Raw genomic sequence first — 10,704 nt, 5'->3', positions numbered from 1 at the left:
GAGCCACCGCCGCGCTGGGGAGGGGGAGGAGGGGAGGAGGGGAGGGGGAGGAGGGGAGGAGGGGAGGGGGAGGAGGGGAGGAGGGGAGGGGGAGGAGGGGAGGAGGGGAGGGGGAAGAGGGGAGGAGGGGAGGGGGAAGAGGGGAGGAGGGGAGGGGGAAGAGGGGAGGAGGGGAGGGGGAAGAGGGGAGGGGGAGGAGGGGAGGGGGAAGAGGGGAGGGGGAGGGGGAAGAGGGGAGGGGGAGGGGGAAGAGGGGAGGGGGGGGCGAGGAGGAGGAGGAGGGGAGCCAGTGAACTAGGCGGTCAGGCCTGCCAGGCGGCGTACAATAGCGCGGCTGTGGGCGGGGGAGGCGGCCACCCCGCGGCTGCAGCCAGAGCCGAAGGTGGCGGCTGCACAGTAGACGCCCCCTCACGGCTTCCCCCACACGCTCCCGCCCCCTCGCTCGCCCATCGCGCCTCCCTCACAGGCTCTGCAGTCCTCCCCCACAGACGCTTTCCCCCTCGGACTCTCATTCCCTTTTCCACGGAGCCCCGCGCTCTCGTGAGCCCCCTCGAAGAACCTGGTCTCCGCATTCATTTCCCACCTCCTGCCTCAGAGACCATCCGAGCCCTTAGCACCTCGCCCTTCAGCGCCCCCGTTCCCCCCATCCCCCCGCCCGCGTCATCCCTTCCCTCGCAGTTCCCCTGTCCTGAGGGGATCCCCGGCACGGGCGGCGCGGCGGCAGCAGGAGGGAGAAAGTGAAGCGGTAGCTCGCGCACACTCGCGCTCTCACTCCCGGCTAGGCGGCACCCACCACCGGGAGGAGGAGCAGGAGGAGCTGAGCGAGCGCGGAAGGTGAGAGCGGGCCTCCCGCCCGGTAGCCCTCGCGTCCCGGGCTGCCAGGGCTGGGGCGCGGGGGTAGGGACGGGTGGAGTGGGGGTCTGGGCCCGTTTATCTCGCGTTGCGGGGCCGGGCGTCTGGGCGGGCGGAGGCGCCAGGTAAGGTGAGGCGGGCGTCGCCCCGCGAGGCCCGCTCCCGTCGGGCCAACAAAGGCCCCCTGTGCGCGCACCGGCGGGGTCGCGGGTCTCACACGCCGGGCGATTCGAGAGACCTGGGAGAGGGAAGGGGCGGGGCAGGGCCAGGCCAGGCTGGACCCGGGAGGCCATACGAGTACCGGTCCGGGACCGAGTCCGTCCCGAACTTCGCAGTCCTGCAGCGCTCACCCTGTCCCGCTACGAGGAGGCACAGCAAAGCGGCGCCCAGTTCCTTCCGCATGGAATAAATGACCCCTTCCAGGTTTGGGCAGTCACCTTTAGGGTTCTACTCCCTGAAAAATAAGGGCTGGTAGGACTTGACTTACGCAGCCCCTCCCCCACCCCAGAATATTCTGTAACTTGGGAAGTGAAAAACAACCGGGGAAGGAGATTTATAGTTATTTTATGTTCATTATTCCGTTTGAAAAGACATGGTTGTTGTAGCCTTCGCTGTCCTTTTTCAGCAGTACACATTACTGGCAGTGTTTTGGAAGAATACTTGAGAAGTAGTGGGTGTTGGCGTTGTAAGCAACGTCCTTGGTTTTTAAACCCCTTGGATAATTGCTCTACTCTTACGAAAACTGTGAACAGTGAAGGGAAGGGTTAGTTCCGTGGTTACTAATAAAAATTGAGATTCATTAGTCTTGACTTTAAGAATTGTTCCTGAGAAAAATCTTTAATTTTGCCTCCTATATTTTTGGGTTCTCTTTCAACTCTGTCAGGAGAAAGTGGGAATTATCAGTACAGATATACCTCATCTCTCTTGTGGCTTCATCTACTTTTTGTGTGACCTTGAGCAGGTCACTTCCAGCCTTAAAAGCTCCAGAAGTTTGGTTTTATGCCCCAAAACGGGCAGGTAGCAAGCACCGACTCAGCTTTCAGGAGTTCGCTGAAGAATTCCCACACTGAAGTCTTTGCTGGCCTCCATCCTGTCTCTCCTCTCAGGCAGAACTGACTTCTTCCCATTGGCCTGGTGGGATTTCTACCACAGCACTTATAACATTTTGGTTCCTATTTGGAAAATTCTAAATCAGGTGCGTATAAAAACCCCCCACCTCAACTAGAAACTATGCCTTTCAAAAAGGGTTTTGGGAACATTGACCCTGAAAACATCCCATACTTTCCCTGAAGCTTATCCATACTCTTAACTACATGAGCTCATGGGTCTACCTTGGTAAATTTTTTTGTTCAGTCAATTCGTTTATCCAACATTACTGGAGTTTGGAGAGCTACTATGTTTCAGGCCTCTTGCTAAGGCTGTGGGGATTCAGTCTATTAAGATATTCCCTGTCTTCAAAGAGCTCAAAGTCTAATGGGTGAGGTAGACAAGTAAACAATGAAGGTCTGCCCTAATCTCTGGGGGACTCCAGTTGTACAGGTAGTAGTGTGCAATAATTGAGGCTGCTGGACCTGTTTTACGAGTCTTCTCTTGGCCAAAGTGAGTCCTGCAGGGAAGGTGACCTGCCTCATCCATAAGAGGGCATTTGGTAAAAAGCTTGTTCAGTTCAATTCAATATACATTTACTAAGCACATGTTTTGAGTCCCTGTGCTAGGTTTGAAGGAAGCAGTGCCTCAAAGGAAGGTACTGTGCATCCAGAAAGATTTCTGTAAAACAAAACCTTACCACATCAGCGCCCCCTACCCCTGACCCTTCATATTCTGAAGATAAATTTCAGACTAATGGAATAAGAAACTCTCAGGGATCAGACCACTGCCTGCCTTTGCAGCCTCACTTTCTGTGGCTCCCCTGCCACTCTCATCTTCGCTTTTGCATGTTCTGTTTTCTTCCTGGAATGCTTCCCTTCCACCCCTTACCTGCCTGTGGAGATGTCCTTGTTGGGCCTCTGGGATGCAGTCCCTTAGTCTCTCCTTTTCCTGCATAGAATGAGTTGCTCTTCCATCCTCTGGCTCATGTACATACCACTCTTATGGCCTTCTGTAGCACTCTATTGCAATTACTTGAGTTTGTGCCTGTCTTCTTTTGGTAGCCTGTGAATTTCTTTTCTTTAATAAGCTCTTTAAATGATTCTGATGCTTGCTAAAGTTTGAGAACCACTAGGTTAAAAGATCTGCTCTTAATAAAAACCAGCACCCTGCCAGCTCCTGCTGTCCTGTTTTTCTTCCGTAGCACTTACTGCATGACATCCCATCCCATCCCATCCCATCCCATCCCATCCCATCCCATCCCTCTCTTGCCAATAGAATGAAAGCTTCCTGAGACTGGGAAGTTTTGTCAGTTTGGTCATTGCTTTAATCTTAGTGCCTAGAATAGTGACTGCATATAGCAGGCACTCAAGTATTTGTTGAATGAATAATGTAAGATGATTTAATCCTATGTATTGCCAGCTGCTACATTGGGGTTTTACTCAAGAACCGTTCTCAGAATGAATAGGAATCATGGTCCAATATGCAAATCCAAGGGGATCCTAACATTTTTGGGGGATTCATTTTAGGTTGAGCTTTTCCCTTTATGTGTCTCCAACCAAAGCCTGCAAGAATTTTTAGCCTAGTCTTTTGTTCGTTTGTTTGTTTTAACCACCACCTGAGAACTGCTGTTGCAATTTTCCAAGCCAGGATTGTTTCCTTGGAATTTGCAAGTTGGTTTTGCAAGTCTAAATAAGCACTCTTAACTTTTGAGTCTTTTAACTTAAAACTGTCTCTTCCTGGTTTCCTGTGGTTTTTGTTTTTCTCTAGTGATACTTAAAGCTATGTAGGGCCTGTTTGACTCCACAGAAAGGTTTCTCTTCCTTGTGAAGCTCTTAAAATGCTTTGTTTCTTTCACTTTCTTATTAGCCCTAAGATACCATGCCCAGTTTTCTCCTTTCCTAGCTTCTTTCTGGGAGAGTGGTTTCATTTATTCATCCGTTTACTATAAAATTATGAGTCCTTCTCCACCATGTGCCAGACCCTGTGCTGGGCAGGATGTTCAGCTGTATAAAAGAGTGCAGCCCAAGTCTTTAAGGAGCTAGAGATAATATGACATGATAAGTGCTGAAATGAGATGAAATGGATGAAAAAAGGTGGTATATGATCATAAAAGGGGGAGAAAGCTGCCTTTCTATTTGTTTCCCTCAGTTTAGGAATAATTTGTCAAACAAGCATCATTTTGACAGGCAGACTTTTAAAAAATTTTAAGAGGTCATGGGCTTTGTTGGGGAAAACTAAAACAAAAATCAAGGTAGAATCAGCAGTTGCCAATTTGAGACATTAATTCTGTTGTTGCTGGTTTTAATGAATTTTCTGATTCCTCTCCATGTTATTTTTCGAAATAATAACCAGAAAGTGGGAGAAAATATTTCTTTTTGGCATAGTAAAGAGACAAGTTTAAGGTTATCAAAAGAATACATCTGACCACAGTTTATTATTTTTGAAAAGCTATAAACAATATGCCTCTAAAAACAGGCTTTTGACTGTTTATGATAAAGAAATGATAAATGTTTGAAGTGATGAATATGCTAATTATTCTGATTTGATTATTACACATTATATACATATCAAAATATCACTATCCTATAAATATGTACAATTATTACATATCAACTAAAAATAAAAGGAAAAATGCATTGATTCAAAATTAATAGTCAGTATATTCAAACTTGAAAATAAAAAATTTAAAAACATTCTCTCACACCGGTATTTGCTCCTTCTGGGTCTTTTTCTATACCCATTATTTAAAAAAAAAAGTCTCTTCACAGATGTTTTAATTTCTAAGGGGTAATGTTGTAATTTGTAGTGGGGGAAAATGAAACCCTGGAAAAGTTAGGAGACCTTCTTTAGTGTCTATGTTACTGCGTGACCTTGTAGAAGTAATTTTTATCTCTGTGTTTTGTCCCAACTGTAAAATGGGGATAATAATAGTTGCTACGACTAGTGAACAGGATCATGAAGCAATTAAAAAATGACTATAAAGGAATCTTTGAACAGTATAATTTGCTTGTTAGTTGTTAGGTGGTGGTAAGCTTACTAAAAATGGCTTACATTATTGAATACCTGTTCTGTACCAGGCCTTACGTGAGATGTTTAACATGTTCTTTTTAACCCTCAGAATAACCTTATGAGACGATTGCTGGTATCTCTGTATCACAGGTGAGGAAGCCTGAGAGTCATACTAGTAAAGGGAGCTTATTTAAGGTTTTGCTGCAAGTAAGTGGCAGACCGACAATTCTAGTCCATGTGCACCTGACTCCAGCAGCTATGTGCTATTTTCAGTACACAGGTTGCTTTTAATTTTTCTGCACAGAGGATATAGGAATGTTTTGCAAGTAAATATATTGCAGTGAGAGTTAAAGTTTCCGTTTGGTATGTTTTTTTTGTGTGTGTATTAGAAGGCTTGGTGAAGACAGATTTACATTCATTTACATTTATCATTCATAAAGAAAAATCTTTCCTGGATGTTATTTTGTTCAATCTTCATAACAGCCCTATGAGATAGGTATTCCCATTTTGCGAGTTAGGAGGCTGAGGATCATATTAATAGAAGTCTTGGCTTGCTCAGAGGCACATCATTAACAAATGCCTGAATATTGATTTTAAACCACATTTTAAAATTCTAAGTGTAGTACTTTACTTTGCTGCTATAACATATTGCCTTTTAAACTCTATCAGATAAACTAAATTTTGGGGCACTAGACACATTCTTTTAAATTGGTTCCTAATCTCTTTAGCTTCTTCTCCCTAAGAAAACCCTGACTGAAGTCCACAGTTTGAACTAGAAAGGATAATTTTTGATAAAACCCTGTGTCAGATGGTCATGATGTTGCAGACTTAGAAGATAATACTTCTTTACTGAAGCTGCCAGCTCAGGCTTTATCCAGTATTTGGAATCACTTGTGCCTGAATATTTCCCTGTGCCATTGTAAATTTATTAACTTAATGTACTACATTTTTCTACCCTTTTTGTAAGCCTTTTCTTTCATGAATATCTTCCTCTTCTCTCCCATTCTTTTAGTTTTTGAGATGGGGAAAATCATGTATGTGCTAGGCTTCTCCAGATTATCCCTTCTTGAGGAATAGCGTAGTAGTAAGTCTAGAAAGAACCAGAGGTTCATTCATCCCTCATGAGTTTGTGTGGTATTGATTGACTGTAGAATTCATCTAATTCTTAGTTATAATAAGTCTATTATGTCTTGGCTTTTGTTCCTGGAGTCAGGGTTAGGTAGTTTGCATGCAGGATTGGGAAATCCATTCTTGTTTATGGGCTGCTTTCTTTTATTACTTTTCTACTTCCAGCCTTCTCCAATATCCCTTTCAGACTGTAAGTACTAACTGAGGCTGGCAAGAGCATTTTCTTCTTTATAAAATCTGCCTTTTGAATCTTTTGGGATGGCAAATGACAATGACAGTATATGCATGGCTTCCACCCTCATCTGCCTGCCTATATCTTTAAGGTCCAGCTTTCCTTATTTCCTCCTGGGTTCCCACAAAGCTAAGATTGATATCTTCCTCAATCTTATGGAACCCTTGTTCTCACAGTACTTTGTGTATTACTGCACTTTCCAAGGGAGGGTATAAGGAAGAGCACAAAATTTGAAGTTAGACAAAAGAGCTACTTGGACACTTATTTAAATCTCTATTTGTTCATTTGGAAGAAATAATACCTAACTTACAGAATTCTTGTGAAGATTAATAATATATGTAAAAGTGAATTGTAAGATACTGAGCTATATAGATGTTAGGTAGAGTAGTTTGTATAATTTTATGACTATGATTGTGTGTAGCAGTGGTTTTAATTTTGGCTATGCACTTGAATTACTTGTGAAGATGTAAAAGAGTTGCCTTGGCATCTCTATTTTGAAAGGTTTATAGTTGATTCTGATATGCAAAGTTGAGAAGCACTGCCTTATATTAACAATATTTTGCATAAATGTCTTATGTATGTATTATATGAAAAGTAATATTTTTATTGCCATTTAAAGTTCATTCATTTGCTAAATACATATTATGCATCAGGCATTGTCATAGGTTCTAAATAAACAGATGAATCATAGCCTCTACCCTTGGGTTTATAGTTTCCAGGAGAAACAGACATGTGCATAGACAATTACACTACATTGAGACAAAAAATGACAAAAATACGGAGATAAGTGCAAGTGCCATGTGAACACAGAGGAAGGGCATCTGCTGTACTTGAAATGGGGGTGGCCTGGCAAGCATTCTTAAAGGAGGTGACATCTAAGATGGGTTCTGAAAAATGAGCAGGGGTTAACGAAGCACAGTCAGGGAGGGGTGAGAAGAAAGGGGAGTTGATGGACCCTCTTGAAAGAGAGAGCAATATGTGAGCAGAAGATTTGAGAGCCTGTTTGGGGAGCCTTGTGTAGTTTAGTATGCTTAGAAGACAGGGTGTAAGGTGGGGAGGCGTGAGAGCAGAGAGGAGGCAGGGCCCAGATGATGAAGGGCCTTTTGTATAATGTACAAAATACTTTTACTGATATTATCTGACTTTATTCTTTGGACAATCCCCTGGGTTAGCTAGGACAGGTGTTGTTTTATATTCATTTGATAGAAGAAAACACAAAGAGGTTAATTGACTTGCTGAGGCTATACAGCACAGCTAAGATCTGAAGCCAGGTTCTTTTGATTGTTCAGTTCATCGTGCTTTCTCTATTACACCATAGCCGTCTTAGACCTTTGCAGTGTAGTAGGGATCTGGTAAGCTCTGTGGATATATACACAACAATTTGGAAGCTGTAATGTGCTACACTGATGTTGGCTAATTCATTTTACAGATGAGGAAATTTAGGAGCAGAGACATCAAGCTGTCATTTGAAGACTTTTTTTTTTTTTTGAGACAGTCTTACTCTGTCGCCCAGGCTGGAGTGCAGTGGTGCAATCTCGGCTCACCGCAAGCTCCGCCTCCTGGGTTCATGCCATTCTCCTGCCTCAGCCTCCCAAGTAGCTGGGACTACAGGCGTGTGCCACCAAACTCGGCTAATTTTTTGTATTTTTAGTAGAGATGGGGTTTCACCGTGTTAGCCAGGATGGTCTCGATCTCCTGACCTCGTGATCTGCCCGCCTCTGCCTCCCAAACTTCTGGGATTACAGGCGTGAGCCACCTCGCCCGGCCTTGAAGACATTTTTAAAAATTATTACTGTGTAACCACAGCAAGTCACTTAACCGTACTGAGACTCAGTTTTCCTTAGCTCTCATATAGATGTGTTGAATTTGATGCCAACTTCTTTGCTCGAATATTTTGACAGTGATTCTTAATCTTCTCACCTACTCCCTGCCCTCACCCTTTCTCTAATACACCAGGACGTAGTCCATCAGTAACAGTATTTCACTATGGAAATAGTTCCCAATGGGCTAGAGGAACAAAATTTAAATTTCCAGTTTTGGGGATGGGCGAAGAGGGACTTAGTATAGTTGGAGGGGCTCTTGGTTCTCCAATTACCTGTTAGAGAATTACTATTAATATTTTATTTATTTATTTATTTTTGAGACAGGATCTTGCTCTATCGTCCAGGTTGGAGTACAGTAGCTCCATCATAGCTCACTGCAGCCCTGCCCTCCCAGGCTCAAGCATTCCTCTCACTTTAGTCTCCGAGTAGCTGGGACCACAGGGGCATGCTACCAAGCCCAGCTAATTTTTGTATTTTTTGTAGAGACAGGGTTTTGCCATGTTGCCCAGGCTGGGCTCAAGTGAACTGCCCGCCTCAGCCTCCCAACGTGCTGGAATTACAGGCATGAGCCACTTTGCCCGGCCCAAGAATTACTATTTTATAACATTCCCTCCCACTTATTTTCTCATATGGAATTATCTGACCAGTCCAGAGTCTGAAATTTTTTTGGTATCCAGGATAGATTTTGCTTAATTTAATAAATTACATATGTAATTTGTAAAGTAACTTAAAAAAAAAAAAAGAACCAGGTGAGCAAAATGAGAAAGCCCATCATGATAGACTTGAAAAGTCCAAGTTTCCTGGACTTTCTAGAGATTATATATAAGATTATATATATAATTTTTGTGCTTTACTGTTTTCAAAACCCTTTTATATAGAGTCTCATTTAACTTAATTCTGTTCTTAAGGCATCATATTTTTATAAATGAACAGAAGTTAAGTGGCATGATTATGTAGCTGGGAAGTTGCAAACTGGAATCTTTAATTCATATTTTCTGTCTCCCAAATCTGGTCACCTGCTCCTGATCTTTTGGGTGCTGCCCTGACCAGTGGCACTTTTTAAAAAATTCTAGCTTCCTAGGAGAATGGTAAAATATATTTATAGTTCTAACTCTTTCAAAAAATCGTTTTTTTCCTATCCATTGCTGCTTGCCGGATAATTGACTTAGTTCACTATGTGGTAAAGGTTCCAGGACAGTTAGGAATGGCTGCTGAGTATATTCTTCACACACACACACACACACACACACACACACACAGACACACACATACTCTTTCACATATGTACCAATTCAATACAGCTGGTCCCTGAGTTACAGTGGTTCAACTTAACGATTTTTCGACTTTATGATGGTGTAAAAGCAATATGCATTCAGTAGAAACCATACTTGCAATACCCATCCAATCACTTTAAGTGCAGTGTTTAATAAATTACATGAGATATTCGTCACTTTATTATAAAATAGGCTCTGTGTTAGATGATTTTGCATAACTGTAGGTGAACGTAAGTGTTCTGAGTATGTTTAAGGTTGGGTAGGCTAAGCTATGATGTTTGGTATGTTAGGTGTATTAAATGCATTTTTGACTTAAAAGTATTTCAGTGTAAGTTGGGTTTATCAGGTCGTAACCTAATCATAAGGAGCATCTGTACAACTCTATAGTGCTTCTATTTATTCCTTAATTAGACTACACATATTTATTGATTTCTTCCTGTGTGCCAAGCATTGTACTTAGTACTAAGGATACAATCATAAATAATACAGGCATGGTCCTTGTCCTTGCTCCTACAAAGATTACATTCCAGAGGGTAATACAGAGAAAAGTAAGTAGATATACAAGTGGACAGTTGCAGGTTTTGATAAGTCCTACAAAAGAGATAAAGGACTGATGTAGAGAATTTTTGAGTGATAAGGGAAAGACCTCATTGAGGAAATGATGCTTTTAAACTGAGATGTGCATGATAAATAGATTTTAGTCATGCAGAACATTGAGGGCAAAAAGCATGTCTGGCAGAGGGAACATTTTAAATGCACAAAGGCCCTGAGAGTAGGTAAAAGTTTAGAGATGTGCTGCTCAATATGGTAGCTACTTAGCCAGTGTGGCTGTTGAGCACACTGACCGATTCACATAGAGATGCGCTACAAGTGTAAATAAAATACATACCAGAGTTTGAAGACAATACTGAAAAAATAATGTAAAATAACTCATTAACTTTTTATATTGGTTATATGTTGAATTGTTAATATTTTGAATATATTGGGTTAAAATGTATTTTAAAATTAATTTCACCTTTTTACAAACTTTAAAATATGGCTACTAGAAAATTTGAGATTACATATATGGCTTGTTTTTAAGGCTAACCTTATCTTTCAGTTGGATAATGCTGATTTACCTCAACATAGAGGAACTAAAAAAAGACCATTATGGCTTTGTATAGGAAGCAAGAGTAAATGGTATGAGATGAAGTTGGAGTGGTCGGAAGAGACCTTTCAAAATGCTACCCTGTGTAATATCCTAGTTAATCCGAAGGGACTGAGAGGGGATTATCAAGTCTGATTTTATAGATGGAGA

General features: G+C 42.3%; 1 protein-coding gene across 4 annotated transcripts in view; it reads left to right on the top strand.

Moving 5' to 3' along the window:
• Positions 1-310: 310 nt before the first annotated feature.
• Positions 311-10,704, top strand: part of PAK1 (p21 (RAC1) activated kinase 1) — a 157,861-nt gene continuing 147,467 nt past the window's right edge. The window contains exon 1 of one of the 4 annotated variants that reach the window (XM_063641415.1): positions 311-834. The gene's annotated coding sequence lies outside the window, so the exon portion shown is untranslated. Of the gene's footprint in view, positions 835-998; positions 1,276-10,704 lie in introns of those variants that run through there. The other 3 variants (XM_063641412.1, XM_055283035.2, XM_063641413.1) reach the window with 3 other exon arrangements.

This window comes from Symphalangus syndactylus, chromosome 6, assembly GCF_028878055.3.
Source record: "Symphalangus syndactylus isolate Jambi chromosome 6, NHGRI_mSymSyn1-v2.1_pri, whole genome shotgun sequence".
Taxonomy (NCBI): domain Eukaryota; kingdom Metazoa; phylum Chordata; class Mammalia; order Primates; family Hylobatidae; genus Symphalangus; species Symphalangus syndactylus.
The sequence above is the reverse complement of the archived record's forward strand: the minus strand, read 5'-3'. Positions and strand labels throughout refer to the sequence as shown.